This window comes from Idiotropiscis lumnitzeri, chromosome 7 (assembly GCF_059441095.1).
Source record: "Idiotropiscis lumnitzeri isolate Australia: NSW breed Sydney's pygmy pipehorse chromosome 7, RoL_Ilum_1.0, whole genome shotgun sequence".
NCBI classification, from domain to species: domain Eukaryota; kingdom Metazoa; phylum Chordata; class Actinopteri; order Syngnathiformes; family Syngnathidae; genus Idiotropiscis; species Idiotropiscis lumnitzeri.
The window spans coordinates 19,630,882-19,654,955 of NC_142397.1; the positions used below are offsets into that span (position 1 = coordinate 19,630,882).

At 45.2% G+C, this 24,074-nt stretch overlaps 2 non-coding genes across 2 annotated transcripts; both read right to left on the bottom strand.

The window, feature by feature from the left end:
- Positions 1–21,978: 21,978 nt before the first annotated feature.
- trnar-ucu (transfer RNA arginine (anticodon UCU)) lies at positions 21,979–22,049 on the bottom strand. The gene has a single exon. It is a non-coding gene; the product is annotated as a tRNA-Arg (tRNA).
- A 791-nt stretch (positions 22,050–22,840) lies between these two features.
- trnag-gcc (transfer RNA glycine (anticodon GCC)) lies at positions 22,841–22,911 on the bottom strand. Its single transcript has one exon. It is a non-coding gene; the product is annotated as a tRNA-Gly (tRNA).
- Between the last annotated feature and the right edge of the window lie 1,163 nt (positions 22,912–24,074).

Here is a 24,074-nt window from a genome sequence, read left to right on the forward strand (position 1 = left end):
TTGCTGCTCCTGTCTTTGGCAAGACGCTCACATTCCTGAGATGCCATCAATTGCATTTCCGAGGCAGGGCAAACCTGAGCAAACAGACAGAAAAATAAACCAATGAGCTAAGAGCAGATGTAACGTTGAAAAAAATGTCTTCATTTGAATGAAATGCTTCCAGTGCTGTCAGCTGCTGGGGTTTTAATGACTCTGTTTCTGGTCATTAAAAACTGAGTTTAATGCTTAATGAAACAAATTATAATTTCTCCCATTTGCCATTTTCAGCACTAAAATTATAGACTTCTGCCACAGAAGAGTGACATTGCGAATGAAGTATACGTTTACAGCAGGGGTGTCAAACTCAAATACACAGTGGGCCGGAAAATATAACTTGAATAAAGCTGCGGGCTAGCATTGAATTTTTTTTAAAACAATATAAGTTTTGATTTTCTATTGAAATTTTTCATTATAAGATGTAAATTTTTTAAAATTACTATTATCATTTTGAATGTTACTATTATAATATAGAATGTAAAGTGGTATAGTAGTCATTTGGTATAGCCACGCGGGCCAAAAATAATTACACTGCAGGCCAAATTTGGCCCATGGGCCAGAGTTTGACACCTATGGTTTACAGCAAGAAAACAAACTTGATTGGATGGTTCATTTGAATCGAGGCTGGGTAGCGGTGAAGTACTTGGTCTTGAGACCCATTTTCTTAGTGGGCGTGGCTTGCCAGGAGATGGAGGCCCAGCTGGTTAGCATGGTTCTCCAAGCCACACTCTCCTGAATAAGCACAAAATAATATCATTGTATGGGGGTCACTCGCAAGATTGGAGTTGGGCATTCCGCTTGGCTCTGGACTAAAGCAGACACTTTTTGCTCTGCTCTCGCTTCCCCATTATCTCCCTCAGATGGACTCACAATGCTTTAGAGAAAGTTTTCTCGACAAGAAGGGCAGGCCGGAGGGATCCTTTTTGCCCCTCTCAGGTGCCCACTCTTTTTTAGCATGCACGCTACTTGTAAAAGTCCAAGTGATCTACCGACTATATTTAATAGAACAATCAAGTTTGAGATCGGCAAGGACTCAACTGCACTGTATTCAAAATTTAATCCTGCAAGAATAATACTTTTAACAAATGCACCTGTAATCTGATTACATTTGTTTCTATAACAATAATGTAATTCACTTACATTTTTGGGGCTCCGAATACGTAACGTTGAAACACGCAGTCCATTATTCCCCCAAGCCGTTTCACACATGATACGCGCACTCGATGAAGTCACCCCAATGGACAGGCTCGTGCCCCTACACAGGATGGTGCCCTACGCACTGTGCGTACTCTGCATATAGGGAGTGGCAGCCTTGCTATTATACATATTTTTTATAAGAACTTTTTAATAGTGTAAAAACAAATTAGTTTTAGAGTACAGCTGATGTGGTACAGCTCTAGCGACTGCGATGTGTTAAAAAAACAAAACCGTTTTCTTTATTGCTCTTTACAGCAACTTTAAGTTTGCCCTTCATCATTCGAATAAACTGTTAATACTATTTACAAGCGATGCGAACATGGTGTCTCGTGCCACCACAGTAGTAAAGCATAACGACACAAGGTAACAGTGCATAACAACATTGCCAGAGTACACTTAGCAATGACATTGTTTAATAACGCTTAGCAACAATGTTGCGAAACGACATATAACGATGACATTACGAAATGACACGCTTTAATCACTTTGCCAAACTACACATCTAGCCACAAACAACATAACAACCATGACTGGCCGAAGATAGCTGGGATGAGCTCCAGCACCCTCCGTGACCCTCGTAAGGACAAGCGGTACATATAACGGATGGATACTGTATAACAACACATCCTAATTAGGACTGCGACAAACGATTATTTTTGTTGTCGACTAATTACCAACGGTAGCCACAATTAGTCGACTAATCATATCATACGTAAATTGTGGCGGGTCGTACCAGCAAGCAGCTGTTCTTATATAACCATAATTAGTTTACAGCTTGAATTCTTTAAGGAATTGTGCAGAAAGATGATACAACATTCAACTTTGATTAAACGTTGCAGCTTGTGCCAACATTTCTGAGATGTTTATAAATTGTGCTGCTGTTTAAAATGAAGGCAAAAATGAGGCCTTAAAAATAATAATTGTTGAGTGCATTTTAAAATGGAACCAAAGCTATACACAATGCAGAGTTGCGCTAATACCACAAAACTATCTATGCATCCAAAAAGAAATACAAATTTCACTCTTCTTGGGCACCAAGTCTTTGTTCAAATGTTAGAGGTCGCAAAATCAAAGTACATGAGTAAAGAGGAAAAATGCACTGTGCTAAATAAAACTAAAACACTTGGATTTTTTCATGTTTTTACTCAACCTTTATCCAAAACCATTTGCTTTTCTTTGCTATTATGCATAATTTTGTAGTAGTAAGTTCCATCCATCCATCATCTGTACCGCTTCTCCTCACTAGGGTCGCGGGGGGTGCCGGAGCCTATCCCAGCTATCTTCGGGCAGTAGGCGGGGGACACTCTGAACTGGTTGCCAGCCAATTGCAGGGCACACAGAGACGAACAACCATCCGCACTCACACTCATACCTAGGGGCAATTTCGAGTGTTCAATCGGCCTGCCATGCATGTAGTAGTAAGTTGATTGACAAAAATCAATGCACAAGGTACAAATGAAAAAAAATCCTTATGTGAATAATATTAGCAGGAACATACTTTATTTTCTTAGCATCATCAGGGAGTATATTGTAATGAACTTTGTTTCATTTTTATGAGATGCCAATGAGGGTTTGTGGCAAATATGTTCTGTAACTTTGCGTATTGGTATTTCCCAATTCATAAACGCAACATTCCGTTAGAGAGAAAGAGAGAGAGAGTGAGATCTTTCTCCTTCGATGTCAAACATGGACAAACACGCACTGTTTTGGTATTAGAAACGTGAGTTCACTGACTATTGCCTCCTTAATCCATAGTAGATGCGACAATATGTTAGCATACGATAAAGAAGATTGTAATTCGTGTTACAAAGTTACCTCAAGCACACAACGTAACCGGCGTGTGTTAACTACAGCTAGCTTCCAGATACCACTGAACGTTTCAGAAATGAAAAAAGTTTTCAGCCACAACAAGCTTTCTTTTTAGATGTTTGAGAATACCCGTCGTGCTGCCTTAAAATGGAGCTTTGCTTGTGGGTGAAATGCGCTGTAACATTTGGACAGTGTTGCTAACACCAGGTAGCCATGACACTCCTTACCCAGAATGCTTCAGTTTACATCGCGGATGACCCAGACAAACCCTACTGCGCACGTGCGCTCTAGACGGGCATACAGCCACATAACAATGCGCCAAATAGAAAATATAGAAATAACGACTTGTCGACTACTTAAATTAATTGTCACCGATTTGGGTGATCAAAGTTGACGTGATTAGTTGACTAATCTTGGCAGTCCTAATCACTTTGCCAAATGACAAGTCACCATGACACATTCAACACTCAAAACAATGAGTATGTATAGCCAAATAGTCATGTATCATGCACAGTAGACAGGGACTGTGCATGCCCACATATTTTTGGCACAAAAGGAACCACATACCTCCGTGGCTTGCTATGTTAAATTATGGTATGTTGAGCAGTGCACTCACTTTGTTTTTTCTGCACTTGCTCCAGAGCTCTAAGACCCACTTACAACAGTATGATGCTAATATCCTAAGATGATGGTCCTTCTAAAAGTGAAAAGAGGGGCATGGGCAGGAGAACGTCTCTCTACAAAGACTCAATTCTCATCGTTTACTTTGAAGATCTTTTCAAAGGATTCAATTTGTTCGTGAACGTCACGTCACGATGCTAATTACTCAAAATGGCCGCCGTTTTAGAGTAACGAGGCATCCTTGACAAATACTTTTGTCAACTATTTGGAAAGGTATTATTATTTTTACACTTGTGTGTCTGATAGCTTTTATGATAGGGACAGTTTGACTAAGAAATTATTTCTTATGGGTTTTTTTTTGTTTGTTTGTTTTTTTAATATGAACCACCTTGAGGCTGACCAGCATCCCAGAAACAAGTTCCACTAAATATGAATTCACATTCAAAATGCAACACTGAGATGGAATTGTCAAATAATTTGCAGTAATTTATCAGGAGTTCAACACAATGACATCCTCAATCTACTCTGTAATTTCAATAGTGTCGTCAATTTTGTCTTTTTTATTTTCATGTTCGCAACAGTTTGAATCTGCTTCTTTAGTGCCTTGTCTTCCCTGAGAGTGAGTCTCCTGTTTTGTCTCGTCCCCTCTCATGTTTTCGCCCTTCTCCTCCCGAGAGCATCCACAGCAATTCCCCATCTGTGTACCTTTCATCAGAGCAGTTACAGTACTTTGTAAGTGTACAGCTGAACGCTTCTGTGAAATGCTCTTCAATTTCATGTGCACTGTGCATCCAGAGCAGACAGAGTATGTTCAACAAAGTCTTGCATGTTATATATCTGCAGGCAGATTTACATTTGCGATTTTGCTATCTGCAAAACAAACCCCACGCGTAATCAGGCCCTGATCCTTGGGGGAAGGGGGTGGGGGGAATCAACATGTTTAGTTCCCAGTGGAGGAACAACCAGATGATCCTGACGAGACATTTATTTAATCTTATAGTAACAGTGCTTCCACAGTCCCATCCCCCATTCTCTTCCCACTTTTGGAAGAACACACATGCATCAAAGTCAGACAGGCAGACTCTCTAGTGGCAGTCAACCCCTCTGGATATTAAGCTGCTGGTCTTCCTTAAAGATGTCACTGGCACTGATGTCAGGATAAAACCATGTAGCTGTTGCTCCCCGTGGGGGTGGCGGCCATTAAAAGAGCTGAAACCTACCGTTCGACTGAGATTCAAGACCTCAAATGGAATCTTGCTTCCAGTCACCATGTCACACACATTAGATTGCAGGAGGGATCAAAGACAATGATTAAAGGCTGTACTGGAGTTGTATTTTTTTTTCATTCCCTAAACACTTCTTGGGAAATATGCAGCCTTACTGTTTGATTATTGTTCCGGGGCTCCAGTTAGAAGTTTGTAAGATGTGCATTCAGTTGCATCATCTTGCAAGTTAAACAATTTGCTGTAAACATGAAATTATAAGATTAAATATTCATATCCACACTTTGGAAGCAGATGCTAATGAAGTCCACTAATGGTGAGTAGAAGAAGAGTTTAGATTTTAATGTTTTGTTAGAGTTTGACAGCCCACACTGCTGTCTCACTTGACAATTACACACGGCTGTCGAACTCTGATGCTTAATTATGGATTCTTATCAAGAAACACCATACTAAGAACGATGCATAATCAGGCATCATGAAATAGTGTATGCAACTTGAAAGGACATTGCGTACCTGCCACCAACATAAAACCCATGGTCCTGGTGGGTAATAACAGTACCAGACTGGGAAGGAAGAATTAAGCACACGCAATATATTACTACATGTTTAAGAGCATTGTGAGTAATAAAAACTAAAACATTCAATTGGGGAATGTGATATTTATATAACAAGGAATGATCTTTGCAAGCCTGCTTGCAACGCTATGAGCATGTGCCAACAATTTAAACAGATAAACACATTTAAATGTTGCATTAATTAACATTAGGTGCAATCTTAAACATAACAGTCGCCGCAACTGCTCCGACTGCTATGATTAAAACACATACAACTTGTGTACTGTATTTTATCGAAAAATAGTCACACTCTTTATTGGCTTTTAAGCTACGTGTAGATTGAAAGCCACCGTTGCCAGTTTCTACATATAATCAATCAATTCTCTGTAGTTGCCTGAAGTATTTGAAACTTTTGAAGTGGCAATTTTACTCCTCCGTCCATGTAGGATGAAGTGAAGTTTCGGCCGCGTTGCGTCTTTGACAGGCAATTGGCTTCGCGAACGCATGTGCATGACTAAGCAGACACACGGCTGCGACCGAGACAAAAAATGAGCAGCAGGCTTGGAGAATTGGCATCAAGGAAGTTGTAGTACCTTTTGAGTGAACTGAATTGTTTACAATATTTTGCAGCCAATACAACCATCGTCAGTCACTAGATTGACTGGTGATGTGTAAACTTTTTTTCCCCCTGTCAGATAAGAAGTGCACCTCTGCTCGAAGCAACCTGCAGTGTTGGCATTCATGCCTTCCGTTTTTCACTAGCTACTAGAACATTGGCTTAATATTCTTTGACTCGATCCTTATGAGCAAATGGTACTCTATGTGATGAACAGACTGTTGGTGCCACCTCTTGATCATTGAACCCCATATGTCAGATCTCACTCACCGCAGGACTATTTAATAGTTTTCACTAACAGCCCCAACTGACTCTCCGTTTAAATGCTTTTAAGGAACTTCCCTCATTCCCAACCCACTGCAACGCAATAGCACAGGGAGTCCTCACTGCCCTGGCTTTTGAGCATCATCCCAGTTATAAGTCGGTGTGCCCTTTGTTGAATAACCAGCACAATGATGAAGTTAAGGTTTATTTCTACTTGTTTCTCACCTAAACAATTTTTGCTCTCCTTGTTAGGCCTGCCCGGACTCATTTTGTGCTCTAGATAGGCAGAGTAAACAAGTTATGTTTATCGGTTAACATTTTTATTTCATTTTTTTGTTAAGTTAGTTATTTCATTAGTTTTTGTCAACTCTAACAACATGGGGGAAGGTGGTTTTCAAGTGCCCACTCCACAGATCTGCGATCTCCCTGGCCAACTAAGATTGCAGTTGAGTTCCTTCTAAAAATATAATTATATAATTTGACACATGATACGAGCAAATCACTTTCTTCTTCCGCCATGTCAAGTGGACCCCTCAAATGTGACATTTAAAAGAAATGGGAACACGTGCCGATTGGCAACAAATTAATTTGGATTTATTCATGCCACTCCGGCAGAAAATGGGTCTGCGAAAATACCAAAACAAGGTGTTGCCCGCCACTTCATTTAGATTTGACTTGCACTGGGAATGAAAGAGAGTCAAGAGTCAAGTTTGAGTTAGCCAGGTGACATTTTTTCATAAACTTGATTGCATTTTCTGCAGCGTTCTTGTCATGTCTTAAAATGACACCTCCCATCCTTCTCTCTAAAGTACTTACACAATAAAATGTTTTTAAAAAAACATGCACATTTAAACTGAAGTCTTATACATGATTTACTGAGGTCTGACATCATGCATGAATTTTGGAGTATATTTTCCAGAGCCCTTTGGATCAACTGAACAGTACACTGTTTTGAGGTGATTCTTCACATCTAGCTCGCTGGTTTTCAAACCAAATATATGCTTGTGCAGCAGAGTTCCTAGCCACCTCACTTAAGAAAAGCCTCAACCTTTTGGCCAATCATTTTACAGCGCCACTCTGCCCCAGATTGCCTGCATTTTAGAACCACGGAAGAGGTTCTGAAAAGTATTTCCAGTGTAATCACACAGCCCCGGAAAAGTCTAATGGAAAAGCGACCACGCCGGGCCCAGCAAGGCCAAACCGGTACAATGGAAAAACATCCTAAGACTCTAGGTCTAGGTGAAGAAAAAAAATCCAAGAACAATTAAATTAAATTCATAGAATTGCACTAAAGGACTGTTGTCCTGTTTTTTGAAAGTTCTATTTTTTTTTGCACTGGATATTGTCTTATTCATTGCAACAAAGCACAGTTATCCTGTTGGCAGCATATATATTTGTTTAATTTTGTGTCGCCATCTGATGAAAAACATTTTTACAATAGTAAATAAAGTTGTATTGTATTGTATTCAGATTACGTAAACTATGACAGACAGTGTGGTTTTTCCATATATATTTTCCATAAATACAATAAATCATATGATTATTCTGAATATTATTTAATATATTATTATAACTCAATATGTGTTTCTGCATGAATGTGATAATATTAGCTTGATTATTCAGGTACATTATCTACTATAATTTGACATATCTTTTTTCATACACCATATATACAATGCCTCCACATAAAATACACATAAATAATGCAACAAATTTTTCAGTACATTTAACATTATATGTTCTGCTACATGATTCAATATATGAAAACTAATCATTTTATAATTGCACATTTTGCCATATATTGTAATAATGTATGGAAGATATTGGCGATACAGTATATGACAAAGATATGTATTAATAAAATATATTAATACATACTTTTCACAATGTATTAATGCACATAAAATAATCAATCAATTCACATTTTGAGAAAAATATTTTTGTTGCATAAGGGTAGGTCGTATCCTGCTACAAATAGAATGGGATTCCATGGCGGATTCTGATAAAACTGACTCACCTAGAAAATGTTGCATCTGAATTTCTGTCGTTAAAGCTCCCAGATAAAGGTAATTGAACTCCTAGTGCCAGTTTAGTTTATGTGAAAAGCAGCCTTGCACCCACTCAAATTTTGAGACTTCTTCAAGGGTGAGAGGGCTTGCTGATAGGTCCAAAACTAACTAAATATTGATATGATGTTTTAAAATGTAATGTAAATTTTGTTGTTGATTTTTAAGGCCACGTATCTCAAATGCTTAAAATAAAATCCCTTTTTTATTCAAGAAACTGGCAATATTCCTTGTACTGTCGCAAAATATAACTGTTGTATGGTCTTTGCAGGATTTAAAATACAATGATGCATTTTGGTTAGTGAGAAATTCTTTTGAATATTTACCATTGTTAAATTTTCATGTAGATGCGGGAACACCACGACTGGTGAGTGTGCTGTGAACAGGCAGATAACTCCCTCTCGTGGAGAGATTGCCAAACAGCAACTTATGCAGTCCCTCCAATACTTGGGTAGGAATTCCAAACAATAGTGAACCGTCAACAAATATTACTGTGTATTGACAAATAAGTTACTCATGGGCCAGACTAGATAACAGCTGGTAAATAACTCATTTAAAACTAAAATTTGCTCCTAATCTGCTTTTGTTTTCAAAAGGAAGTCCACACGGGACAAATTTGAAAATGGCTTATCACCACTAAGAATAAGTTTTATCTTCTCGGAGAGGTTATATAGTAGGGGTGTGTAGATACCTTTAGTGGGGCAAGTGCTTAAAAGTGAGATGTTTTTTGTGCATAAAATGCTTATTTGTGGCCATTTACAAATATGTAGCTCCCGATTGAAAACTCGGATAAGCAAATGTAGAGCTCCTTTTATTGAAACTATAAAGGCCAGTGCTTCAAACAATGAACAGGGAAATCATAGTCAGCCTGAATTTTCTTTTAGGATGGGAATAAGCTTCGAAGATATTCCATCCTGTATCTGTACCGCTTCTCCTCACAAGGATCGCGGGGGATGCTGGAGCCTATCCCAGCTGTCTTCAGGCAGTGGGCGGGGGACACCCTGAACTGGTTGCCAGCCAATCGCAGGGCACACAGACGAACAACCATCCACGCTCACACTTCGGGACAAATTACAGTGTTCAATAGACCTTGGAATGTGGGAGGAAACCGGAGTACCCGGAGGAAACCCACGCAGGCACGGGGGGAACATACAAACCCATTACAGGAAGGCCAGAGCTGGAATTGAACCCACAACCTCTACCCTGTGAGATCATCGTGCTAAACGCAGTAAATGACCATAAAATGGCTCAGCCTATGAGGTATGATAACTAAGTAATGTCTGAATAATTTTTTTATGTGCAACCACTCAAAATGTTCAGAGTGAGCAAACCAATCCATAGATAAATATATATTACTATTTATATTTTTTTTATGCCCGCCACGGACCAGAACAGCAGTGTTATGCAAGTAGAAAAACTAACTATTCTGTATATATATATATAAATGTATAAATTAAAATTGGAATATTTCACATGACATAATTATAGCATTGAATAAGTCAATAAGTCATACAAAAGAATTGTTTTGGACTTTCCCCTTTTTGACAACGGCAGTTTTAGTGAAAATACCCCTAAACGCAGTAAATGACCATAAAATGGCTCAATCTTTGATGTGTGATAACTAAGTAATTTCTGAATATTATTTTTATGTGCAACCACTCAAAATGTTCAGGGTGATCAAACCAATCCATTAGATAAATATATAAATCAGTCAATAAATCAAAACGGAATTTTTTTGGACTGTCCCTTTTTTGACAAGGCAATTGTACTTACCGTATTTACCGGGCCATAGGGCACACTTTAAAGTCCCAAATCTTCCCCATAACAAATAAAGCGCTTGCGACGCACCCACTATATGGACTGAACATCACTCTCAACCATCAACCCTTTTAGTCATTGGGCTGTTCGGAGGGCATGTTGGCACACCCTGCTGGTCAAAGTCTGAGTCACTTGTGCTTCGAATTGACTGTGACTAATACATTATGTGACTATGGTGTTTGGGTGATGGTGTAGGAGAAAGCTGGACAAAAGGGCAGCTGTTAGAAAGGTTCCGAAGTTGAGTGTCGCCATCGATTGTGTGCTGGTTGTGTGATTGAAGTCGCGTCGGTGCCGTGCTCTCGCGAGAAGCGCCCGCATACGGGTTACTGGCAAATGCCTGTAGCGCAGCAATTGTCAGCCGACCACCACTAGTATGTGACGTGTTCGATGCCTCAGTGTCTGTGTGCGTTCCTGACCGCAAGTGAGTACATCAGTGTATTTATTTGTTTACAGCGTTCATTCATCGCGCCGCTGTGCATCGTCATGTCTACTCCCGACTAGTCTGTATGTCGTTGTGCGCCGCCGCCATGTTTCTTGCCATGCGCCGTCGCCGAGCTGCCTTTGAAGTTAGCCGCGTCATTGAATATGTGCCTTTCGCTCGGTGTGTGAATGCCTAAATGTTCCCCGCGGTGTGCTAGTTATATACAAGGAGGTTGTACTCCACTAAAGCGCGCTCCTTTGTATAGTTTTATATAGTTTTTTACGCCTAGGTGCGTCAGGTCTGCTGCAACCTAGGTAGTACGTCTGCTGTAACCTAGGTAGTACGCAATCCCTATGGCCGCCGCCATTGTGCGCCGTCCACGGCCGTAGTTGGCAACTGTTTGATGCAGTTGATATCTCATTTGAGCTTATGTAATTGCGCATGCAAATACAGTTTATAGCTGCTGTTTGTTGAGTTGAGCTATATATTTATGTGATGTTTCTTTTGTTACAGAACCACACACACACACACACATACACGTGACCACTGCTTGGCACACACGTGCTCACTGTCTGCCACCCGCTCATTGCTTCATGAGCTCACTGCCACAAGCTCACATGCATCCTGCATGCCTGAGCCCATCACCTCATTCCCATCTGTGCCTATGTTTTGTCCGCCTGTTGCCTGTGCTGTTACATGTTATGTGAAGATACACTATTAAAGCTGCCAACCCACATCTTGGACTCATCCTTGTGTTCTGACCGACACCCAGGGGTGAAAAGAGCATACCCCCATTGAACCAAATCACCTATACAGTCCACCCCCTAGGCTCTCCAACATTGTGGTCCTTCGAGCCGGATGCTCTCTTTACCCTTGATCAACATGGAGTTCGAAGATTGTGGAGCACGACCGACGCGTCAGACACGCCCCCCCACCCACTTAGACAACTACCATGTCCAATATTTTGGGCACAGGCAGCAAGACAGGCATGGGCACGAAGAGGAGTGGCCATCTCACGAAGAGGGAGCAGCCAAGATGACACCCCCTCACTTCTCCCCCACTCCCTATACGGATCACCACAGGCGGGATGCTGACCTCCATGAGGCGGACCTGTACCACCCAGTGCGGAGGATATACAGTCCGGATTCCCAGCTAGCCCACCTGCAGCGTCCAGAGGGAGATCCCAGGGAGGAAGTCCGAGAGCCACACTCCCCCTATCCGGTGCTGCACAAACGCGCCTTGAGAGATGGCACACAGGACATCCATAAAGAGAAGGTCGTGCTACATCAACCACAGCAAGCCCTTCATTCCGACGTAGCTGCACTCCAAGAAGTTCAGGCTGAAATGAGGAGGCTCACCAACACAGTACTCAGTCTTCAACAAGCTATGTCACACTCTGTCAGCAGTCATGACCTCCGTCCCCTCCACTCGGTAGATGAAGATGAAGAGGACTGGCCTGACCCCCCGCCATGGCCTGACACAGCAGACTGTGGCAACCCGCCGACTCCAACGATGACTGAGCAAATAGAAGAACTGATTTCAGAGTTACATCGGATGAAGAGACAAGCCTCTAGCCACTGCGAAGTGTCGCCAGTCAAGGTCAGCAGTCAGCCGTTGCGCCGCCAATCCCAGCAGTTGAGCGCGCAGCCCGGCCACCCTCATCTAGCTTCCTCTTCCACTGCGTCACAGCACTACAAGTGGAGTCATAGCTTCTCACCAAAGCATCCAGCTGCTACGGCGCCACCGCCACAACTCCAGCACCAGCCTGCGTACAAACCCTCACCGTTTAGGGCTACACCTTATGCCGCAGCTTATGCACCTCAGCAGCCTCCAAACCTCCACCCGCCTGCGCACTCACAGCATCTACCTCCTAGATGTCCATCCTATGCTGCAACCTGTACTCCTCAACAGTCAACGTACTTGCCAGCACCCACACAGCAAAGCTACGGGACGCCAGGACCAGGCTGGGAGACTCCAGCTCCACGGCACCAGGATCCACCCGCCACCACTGAACAGAGCTACAAAGGGCCACGCCCCTCCATACCCTACTTCAGCCACCGTGATCCATGTGAGTTTGCACGCTTGAAGATGGCTTTGGAGAACCTCTTACCAGTGGGAGGGACAGAGCTCTTCAATTACCAAATCCTGGTTGATCATCTGAAATTAGAAGAGGCCAAGTTGATTGCAGATTCCAACATCAACTCACCTACGCCTTACACAGACACCATGTTAGCCCTCAACGAGAAGTTTGGTCAGCCCCACCAAATAGCCCTCAAGAAAATTGCAAGTGTCCTCGACTCACCCGATGTTCGTCGCGGCGACACCGCAGCCTTTGAACGGTTCGCCCTTCATGTCCAAGCATTGGTCGGTCTCCTGAGGACATTGGGCACCGCCGGCGACGTCGAACTCCGCTGTGCCTCTCATGTGGTGAGACTGCTCAGCAAACTACCTCCAGAGCAGCGAGCAGACTTCCGTCGGTCCACCTTCCGACAAGCAGGCAACATTCCCACTCTGCTTGATCTGGCCCAGTGGCTCAAATATGAATCGTGGTGTCTGGACTTCGATGAGCCAACAGGATCCAAAGGGGCAAAGGAGAAGCAAGCATCCAAGTTCCAGAGCCACCAAAGACAGCGAACTGTTGCCGTTCTCCACGGCGCCAAGAGCACAGAGAACAGCGCACCGGTGAAGGACTCACCGAGGAAGAAGGGGAGGCCCAAGCCCTACTGCCCTTTCTGCGAGAATGAAGAGCATTTTCTTAGTCAGTGCGCCAAAGTAACCAAGCTGAGCAGAGAAGAACTCACAGATTGGATAAAGAACAACAAGAGGTGCTGGCGCTGTGCAAGGCATCACCAAGCAGCCCAGTGTGATCTGAAGAAGCCCTGCAGCCTGTGTCAAGGAAAGCACCTACAGGTCCTTCATGAAGTCAACGACAGACAACACAGACCTTCGAACAGCGATACCAGTCAGCAAGTGAGCCCCACTACTGAAGTCCTGTACCTCGACCGCCCCCGAGAGGGAAACAGGGTCTTACTGAAGGTCGCTCATGTGCTTCTTCATCACGGCAACCGCACCATAACTACCTATGCCATCCTGGACGACGGGTCAGAGAGGACAATGCTCCTGTCAGCAGCTGCCCGGGACCTGGGCATACAAGGCACGAGGGAGGACCTCCCACTGCGAACCATTCGACAGGATGTTCAGACTCTCCGTGGCTCGACGGTGTCTTTCCGCATCTCTCCCGCTGCTGACCCCAAGACCAGTTTCAAAGTCTCCAAAGCCTTCACTGCAATGCGCCTTGGTCTGGCAGACCAGTCCTACCCGATGGATCGACTCCAACGGAGGTACCCTCATTTGGTTGGGTTACCCATTAAGCCCTTTCACAATGCCAGGCCACTGCTGCTTATTGGGTCCGACCACCCACACCTGATTACCGCTGTCGAGCCAATCAGACGGGGCACTCCAGGCGGACCAGTAGCTCTCCGTACCAGATTAGGCTGGGTCCTCCAGGGTCCGGCGAAGGTCATCCAGGACCCCTTACGTCCACAAGAGTGTTTGTTGACATCAGTATCCCCAGTCGATACAGAACTGTTTAGACACGTCGAAAGACTCTGGCAACTCGACACTCTTCCCTACAGAAGCGAGAAGATCGTGACGAGGTCAAAGCAGGATCAAGCAGCCGTGGCCCTGCTCGAAGAAAAGACCATCCGCTTAGAGGTGCACGGGATCCTTCGCTATGCCACCCCCCTTCTGCGTAAACGAGACATGCCTATTCTCCGCGCCCCGAAAGAAGCCGTCATCCCGAGTCTGCGGAGCACAGAACGTCGACTGGCTAAAGATCCAGAGCGTGCCAAGGTCTATGGCCTCGAGATCCAGAAGCTGGTGGATGCAGGCTCCGTCTCCAAGTTAAGCCATCAAGAAGTTAACCAAGAGGGAGAAGAGTGGTATATTCCGCACCACATGGTGAGCTATCGCGGCAGGAACAGAATCGTCTTCAACTGCTCTTATCAGTATAGAGGCCAGAGCCTGAACGGTTCACTGCTGCCTGGACCCACTCTCGGAGCATCGCTTTTGGGAGTGCTGCTGCGCTTCAGGGAACACGCTGTCGCCCTTACTGCAGACATTAAGGGGATGTTCCATCAAGTCCGCCTACTCCCTGCTGACCGTTCCCTTCTTCGGTTCGTCTGGCGTGACATGACCAAAGGTGACCCTCCAGAAGTGTACGAGTGGCCAGTTCTTCCCTTTGGCACCACTTGTAGCCCCTGCTGCGCTACGTTCGCCCTGCAACGCCATGTAGCCGAACATAGCCAACCAGAAGATGACGTGAGGTTCTCCATTGAGAGATGTTTTTATGTGGACAACCTCCTGCAGAGTCTTCCTACTCCGCAGGAAGCCAGTCGTCTGGTGGATAGACTCCGGACGCTCCTAGCTGCTGGCGGATTCGACCTACGGCAGTGGGCAAGTAACATGCCGAGCGTTGTCGAACACCTACCCAAGCAGGCCAGATCAGACAGCTTTGAGCTCCATCTTCCCCACGACCAGGCAGACTCCCCTGAATCCACGCTAGGACTCAGCTGGCACTGTCATACGGACACTATGAGTTACCAACACCGACATATCGAGTATGGCGCGCCAACGCTGCGGAACATCTACCGCGTCTTAGCCAGTCAGTACGACCCCTTAGGGTTCCTGATCCCATACACCACTCGAGCCAAGATGCTTGTCCGACGCCTCTGGGAGAAGCACAGAGGCTGGGATGATCCTCTCCTCCCCCAAGATCTCCTACAAGCATGGAACAGCTGGGAAGAAGAGTTAGGGTTCCTCCCTCAAGTCACCCTACCAAGAGCCTACCTACCTGCCGAGGTAGATTCGTCAAGTGTCACCCATGAAGTTCACGTGTTCTCGGATGCTTCCGAACAAGCATACGGATCAGTGGCATACCTGAGAACAAGCGACAAGCACGGATTGGAGCTGTGCGGAGCTGTCACAGGAGCCCAACTAGCCAAGCTCGTCAGGAGGGAGCTCACGCTGAAGATTACCCAGACAATCCTGTGGACTGATTCCACCACGGTTCTGACATGGCTGCAGTCGGAGTCCTGCCGTTTCAAGGTCTTTGTTGGCACTAGAGTGGCAGAGATCCAGGAACTCACCAGCCCTGATGCCTGGCGATATGTAGACTCAGAGAGGAATCCTGCGGATGATATCACAAGGGGCAAGAATCTGCTAGACCTTGTGAAGCCCAACCGATGGAGCCAAGGACCTTCATTCCTTCTCCAACCCCCAGAAGATTGGCCAGTCCGGCCTAAGCTTGATAAAGACGACGATACCTCAGAGCTAAGGAGGTCTGCCTTCTGTGGAGTCACGACAATCCCCGTCAGCACCGCAGATGCGACGAGATATGACACCTGGAAGGACTTGTTACACGCTACAGTGCAGGAGCTGCAGGGGGCGGCAGATCAGAGCAGCGGTCATACTGCTGAAGATTACCGCAGGGCAGAGATCCTCATCCTCAAGCGATCCCAACGTGACAGCTTCCCAGACGAGCTGAGGCTCCTGAAGGCTGGCAAGCCTGTCTCATCCAGCAGCCGCCTACTCACCTTGTCTCCTGAGATGGATGAAGAGGAGGTCATTCGTGTTGGAGGTAGGCTTCGTCACGCTGAAGATGTAGACCAGATAGCCGTTCATCCTATCGTGCTGGATCCCAGCCACCCCTCCACTAGACTCCTTATTCAAGACTTCGACAGCCGTCTGCATCACCCCGGACCAGAGAGAGTGTTCGCAGAGATACGGCGCTCCTACTGGATCCTGCGTGGCCGTGAAGCAGTACGCCGCTACCAACACACCTGCACAGAATGTCGACGCTGGAAGGCTAGACCTGCTGTCCCCAAGATGGCGGACCTGCCACCTGCTCGGCTACGCCTCTTCAAGCCAGCCTTCTTCTCCACTGGGATGGACTGTTTCGGGCCATTCCAGATCAAGGTGGGAAGACGCACGGAGAAGAGGTGGGGCATCATATTCAAGTGCCTCACCACCAGAGGCGTTCACTTAGACCTTCTGAACACGATCGACGCCGACTCGTTCCTGATGGCCCTCAGGCGGTTCATTGCACGCCGAGGGACACCCGCTGAGCTGTATTCGGACCAGGGAACCAACTTCCGAGGAGCAGAAAGAGAGCTGCGAGAGGCGTTCGCTACCCTGTCCCCAGATCTACAGCAACAGCTTGCCAAGCAGAAAATCAGCTTCCACTTCAACCCACCAGCTGCACCCCACTTCGGAGGGACGTGGGAAAGGGAGATACGTTCAGTGAAGGCAGCCTTGTACACCACGGTGGGAGCCCAGCCAGTCCCAGAGGAAGTACTAAGGACCGTACTGCTTGAAGTGGAAGGGATCCTCAATTCGAAGCCACTAGGATACGTCTCATCCAGCCTCAATGACCTCGATCCTGTGACACCCAACGTCCTGCTGATGGGGCGGCCGGATGGATCATTACCCCAGATTGTGTATCCAGAGACTGACCTGCTGAGCCGTCGCCACTGGAGACACTCCCAAGTTCTGGCGAACCACTTCTGGTCCAGCTTCCTGCGTAACTACCTACCGAACCTGCAGACACGACAGAAGTGGCAATCCACCAGAGCCGATATCATCAAGGGCGCTGTCGTGATGCTGGTGGACCCCCAGCTGCCAAGAGCGATGTGGCCCGTGGGCCATGTCACCCAAGTCCATCCCAGCGCCGATGGACACGTCCGCTCCGTTGATGTGCAGATCGGCGAGCGCAACTACACCAGACCAGTGGCCAGGTTGGTCGTTCTGCCAGCTCTCCCGGCTGGTGATGAGGACGTCGCTACAATCAAGACCAGCCTGCCGTGAGACATTCGAGACTCTATCACCTTTCTTAGGAGCGAATGTACTTCGTACATTCGGGGGCGGCTGTTAGAAAGGTTCCGAAGTTGAGTGTCGCCATCGATTGTGTGCTGGTTGTGTGATTGAAGTCGCGTCGGTGCCGTGCTCTCGCGAGAAGCGCCCGCATACGGGTTACTGGCAAATGCCTGTAGCGCAGCAATTGTCAGCCGACCACCACTAGTATGTGACGTGTTCGATGCCTCAGTGTCTGTGTGCGTTCCTGACCGCAAGTGAGTACATCAGTGTATTTATTTGTTTACAGCGTTCATTCATCGCGCCGCTGTGCATCGTCATGTCTACTCCCGACTAGTCTGTATGTCGTTGTGCGCCGCCGCCATGTTTCTTGCCATGCGCCGTCGCCGAGCTGCCTTTGAAGTTAGCCGCGTCATTGAATATGTGCCTTTCGCTCGGTGTGTGAATGCCTAAATGTTCCCCGCGGTGTGCTAGTTATATACAAGGAGGTTGTACTCCACTAAAGCGCGCTCCTTTGTATAGTTTTATATAGTTTTTTACGCCTAGGTGCGTCAGGTCTGCTGCAACCTAGGTAGTACGTCTGCTGTAACCTAGGTAGTACGCAATCCCTATGGCCGCCGCCATTGTGCGCCGTCCACGGCCGTAGTTGGCAACTGTTTGATGCAGTTGATATCTCATTTGAGCTTATGTAATTGCGCATGCAAATACAGTTTATAGCTGCTGTTTGTTGAGTTGAGCTATATATTTATGTGATGTTTCTTTTGTTACAGAACCACACACACACACACACATACACGTGACCACTGCTTGGCACACACGTGCTCACTGTCTGCCACCCGCTCATTGCTTCATGAGCTCACTGCCACAAGCTCACATGCATCCTGCATGCCTGAGCCCATCACCTCATTCCCATCTGTGCCTATGTTTTGTCCGCCTGTTGCCTGTGCTGTTACATGTTATGTGAAGATACACTATTAAAGCTGCCAACCCACATCTTGGACTCATCCTTGTGTTCTGACCGACACCCAGGGGTGAAAAGAGCATACCCCCATTGAACCAAATCACCTATACAGTCCACCCCCTAGGCTCTCCAACAGCAGCTGTCCACAATGTTGTAGTCTGTCTTATCATTTATGTTATTGCAAGCAAGAAACGTCCCAGGTTTAGACAACAGACTGCAAAAAGCCCAAAGCACAACAGCACATCTCTCTAAACAGCCATTTGATTGGCTGAGTCTGAGTGGCTCCCAAGAAGCCATTGCTGTAATTGGCTAAGGCTGAGTGGCTCCCAAGAAGCCATTGCTATAATCTTTTTGTGTTATTTTTATTTCTTTTGGGTATATAGATGGCATGAGAGATACATGTTTTGTGTTAATCTTATTTCTTTGTTTCATTATTTGCTTGTTCAGAGATATTTTTGTTTTTGATTTTAAACCGTGACTCTAAGGAGTGTGGTGACCAGTGAAGTCCCTCCCCTGACGTTGTCTAGTAGACATACTGTCATGACTCCTCTTATTGACTAGAGTTATTGTTATTGGCAGTGATTCCTTATAGTTTCAGAACAGTTGTCATTAAATTGGGGTGATGCCTCTGGCAGCGACCTTATAAGTGATTGTGTCCTGGTAAACTGGCATCAGCTAGCGCGGAGCTGAGCTAGCGCCTTGTACTACGGCGCGCCTAGTATATGCATTAAATACGAAATGGCACCCTCAACTGGTGTTGCGCCCTTTCATGCGTCTTTTGGCACCCTCTACTGGTGTTGTGTCTTTTGATGCGTCTTATGGCCGTAAAAATACGGTATATATCAGAGTGGAAAATGTTATGCAAGGGAATTAGAACTATGACAAGGTAATAAAGTCACAACACAACAATGAAACATTTTGAATTAACACAATTTGAGAACAAATTCAACAAACAACTACTGAACAAACAACTACAGAACAAACAATTACAGAAAACTGCCTTCATGTGCTTGCGGCAGACGGCCACTCCACATCGAGCACAAAAGTTTGAAGCTCTCAGTGGCTTTTCACAGAGGCCACACTGCTTCCTTTTTGATGAGGATTCCTTTGTGGCCTCGGTTGCCACAATCTGTTGTGCAACCTCACCTTCGTTACGTTGATGCCTCCTTGGCCTTCTGCGCTCGATTTCCGGTTGAGTCAGGGCCAGTCCAACATGTGATAAAAAAAGGCACATTGGCCACCTCTGTGACCGCCGGCGGGTTGAATAAGTGCCACATGCCTGCAAAAACAAAACAAAAAAAAACATTAGATGACATCAGACGACAAGACAGCTTTTGATGGAGACCTTTGAAAAGACAAAACTTCTGCTTACCTGGTCCACGTGATCTACTGCGCCCTTGCATTTGTTAAAATCCAGAATCATTTTGGGCTTCTTCCTATTGCCTCTCACTGCTGAGCACCAAAACGTTCCTTCCCTTTTTGGGAACGTAGCAAACGACGCTCATCGTGCGAGTGAATGCAAATTTGCTGGAGAGCGTATTTCTGTCCGTCAGTCCGACGAGCTGCGGGGGCAGCTCCGGTTTATTTTTCCTGATTGTGCTAACAACTGTTATTTTCTTTTTTTTCAACTCAAAAGCCAGGGGTACTGAACAAAAAAAGTTGTCCATTGTGACCGTGTGGCCCTCCAAAGAATCGCACAGTCCCAAAACAATGCGCATTCCCACATTTGACTCACGCTGTCCTCCAGGAGGCTTGCCCGTGTATACCTCCAGTGCCCAAATCTTTAGCCGAGACTTCGCCGTTTTGGAGGGGATGTACTGCTTGAAGGAGCAGCGGCCCCGAAACGGGACAAGCTGCTCGTCAATACAAATATTGCCACCAAGATTGAACATTTTTTGCTGAAGCACGTTCCATTTGATCCACAGCTCCTGGATTGGGGACATTTTTGATGCATGATGACGCTGTGGCCTGCACATCTTGTCGTCAAAGCGCAGGGTGCGATTGATGAGCGAAAATCTGTTATGTGACATTGTCTCGGCAAATCCCGGACGACCCATCTTCCTGTCCCAAAGGCTAGTTGTGGCTTCATTATTGGATTTATACATACCAGCGAGGATCAGCAGCCCTAGGTATGCACGCAGCTCCTGTGGTGTTCGAGTTGTCCAACCCGTTATGTTCCTGAGTCCTTGGAAGTTGGTCATTTGCACGATGAGTTGAATGATGTCCTCTGGGAAAAAAAGGTTAAATGCAGTCTCTGGGCAGCTGATCCTGGCTATTGCGTACAAAGTTGGCCCAGGTGTGAGGGTTGGAGAGGAAACAACTTGTCCCGCAAGTTCGTGGGTCAGAAACCAGAAAACTTCCAGTTCTTTGATGGCCACAATATGCGTCCTTACTCTTCCTGCGGCACAATGTCAATTTCCTCTTCTTTAAGCTCTTCCTCTTTCTCATCGGAATCGCATTTCTTCCATCTCGTTATGAGGGGAAAAATCTTGATTGGAGTCTTCGTCAGATGTTATGAAAGACGAGTCAGTGGAATACTTATCATCATCCAAAATACTTTGCCGTGCCTCTTCTGCTGTGAAGTATCTCGCCATCGTTGCATGTGTGAGGTTCAAGGTGAAATGTCAGAGTTAAGCTTGAATAAACAGGAAGTGCATCTTTTAAATCTCGACTCCTCTGAATGCGTGCATGAAAAGTAATACATTGCATGTGCAGGTGAAACGTACATGCGCGTGCAATGCTTTGCAAGTCCGCATTGTATTAATCGGCCATGCAAAGCAACGCAATGCATGCGCACGTAGCACAAGCAAGGCACGTGCACATAACGCTCGTACACGTGCTGCGTGCGTGTGCACATATTTCTATTTACATGTATAAATGTATATATATATATACACACTACACGCAAACACTTGGAAAGAACTCGTATTTTGCGTTATCAGAATTGTTGCGTGCCACGCGGGCACACGTGCATGCATGCACAACTACACACACTCACACACACTTCTCTTCTGACAATCAGTTTTTCATGGAATAAAATTGTACGATAGCGCGCCATAGCGATTCATTGTTCAGCAAAGAAAAATCAATAGTTAGTATTTGGCGTCACCTGGTGTTTTAGGGGGTTTAAAGCTAAATCCCCAAATTATTTTTTTTTTACCCATTATTCAGTCCCCTGTCAAGGGATCTGTACAATAATCATGGGAAATTCATAAAAAAACATCAGGTTTACAATCTATTAAAATTTGTGAGTTATCATGGGAGTCAATGGGCCGTAATGTGGACATTGCATGCCCTGGGTCTGTATGTTATAAAATACTCTAATTCCCAACTGAAATGCTTTAAAATTCCTGCTTTTTGACATTTTAAACTTTAACCCCTTTTTTACATCTATGTGATATTTCAGCTCCATAGGTTTTTTTGTTTTCTCGTTGAAAAACCACAAATTCCAAAAAAGGGCATGGCACGTTCCAACATCGGGTCACAATCATAATTAATTCTCTATGACATTCCTTCAGCTTTTGCATTGGCCGGGAATTGAACCCAGGGCTCTCGCATAGAAAGCGAGAATTCTACCACTGAACTACCAATGCTTAGTACAGCGTTGTCAATTAGACATAGATGACCACCAAGAAAAACCTTTTTTTAATGGACCCAATAAGACCATTTTTTCCATTCTTGAAACAAAGTACAAAATTAACCAATCTAATGCATCAAGTGAACGATACATTCCTTTAACGATGAGATCATTTTGCAGAAATTATTTAATACTGGGAAATGCACTAACAATCCACAACCATACATTGCGATAATGGATGCCAGTATCAAGACATTGAGAAAACACTGATAACGTCTGATCATGTGACATTGAGATATCATATTTCAGCATTGTGAGACTAAACTGATGCCTTTCTGATAGTTGGAAGTCCACCTCTTTATAATTATGACTACGTTCTATACAGATAACCGATTTCGACACGTTGTTAAAAGAGGTTTGGCTTTTTGGACTGGCTGTATAAGTCTCACTTCAAGTTTGTGAGGACACTTTTTTCAAATCCCAAACGAGTCCTCCATTCCACTGGGTGAATATAGACATGGTAGAGGGGAGTCCTCTAATCTCGTTGCACACTTGAGTTCAATGACAATAAAGGGATTTCTAATTCTAATTCTAATTTCGGGAGTTTGAGTTCAAATGAAACTTCCTTACTAATAGCAATGCATCTGCGCTGGTACAATTATAATGTTATCAATTGCTGGAGGCTCATTGGGCTATAGGCATTATTCGCACTTTGGGTGCGAGAGCTTCCTGGTTCAAATCAGGGATGGTGATGTCCAACAAGAGATCACCCTCACAGTATACAGGACATGAAGCAACAGCAGCGTTTGCATTGGCCGGGAATTGAACCCGGGCCTCTCGCATGGCAAGCGAGAATTCTACCACTGAACAACCAATGCTTACGACTCAGTTACCTTTAGTCATAGACGTCCACTAAGGAAAACAGTTTTCAAGTGATCAAATAGGACCATTTTTTTCGTTCTTAAAACGTAGCATTTTAGCAATGTAAGTAATGCAACAAGTGAATGGTACATTCCTTTAACGAGATGATCACTCTCCACCACTTTATAATTATCACCACGAACTGTAAATATAACCAGCTTTGATACATTGTGAGAAGAGGTTTGGCCTTTTGGACTGGGGGTATAATTCTCATTTAGGGTGTATGAGTCCTTTACACTGGGTAAATATAGACAGGGTTTCTGAACTTTGAGTTCAACTGAAACTTCCTTACTAATAGGAATGGATCTACACTGGTAAAGTTAGAATGTCATCAATTGCTGGGGGCTCATTGGGCTGAGGTCCTCTGGCACCAGCCTGTTAATTATTCCGAGGGTGAGGACTGGAACACATGGCGAGGCTGCATTCAGCCATTCTGGTCCTCGTCTATGGAATAGGCTGCCGGAGGTCATCATGTCCGCAGAGACTGTTGATATTTTTCAAGGAAGGCTCAAGACTCACCTCCTTAGTTTGGCTTTTAAATGATTTATCTTAGTCTTTTAATTCAGGACTGTCATTTTATCTACTATCATTGTCTTTCATTTTTAGCTTCTTTGTCTTTTAGTATCATCATTTTTCTTATATATTTTAGCTCTGTCGTTTTATGTTATTGTCTTTTAATTTTTAGCTTCTTTTTCTTATAGCATTATCATTTTCTTTTATATATTTTAGCTCCAGTGTTTCCTCAAGGGGGGCCTCCGCGCTGGGAGGTGTGGCTGGCCTTCTCACAGGGGGCTTCATCCCAGAGGCTCCCTAGGCCCGGCGGACCGGGACCCTCTGCACTTTGTCTAGGTCCTACCCCGGTCAGTCCGGGCCGGGGGATCTGTGTGTTGGCGGAGCTCCCTGTGGCCGTGGGCTGTCATCCCTCTCAGCGCGGATGACCTACCCTGGGTACATTTTCTCATATGGTTTCTCTGCGCCTTGCCATGTCTTTCTGTCTTTCTACGAAGATAGTTTATTAGGTTGTGTTGCAGACCGGGACGCTCTGCACTTTGTCTAGGGTCTACCCCGGTCAGTCCGGGCCTGAGGGGTCTGTGTGTAGGCGGAACTCCCTGTGGCCGTG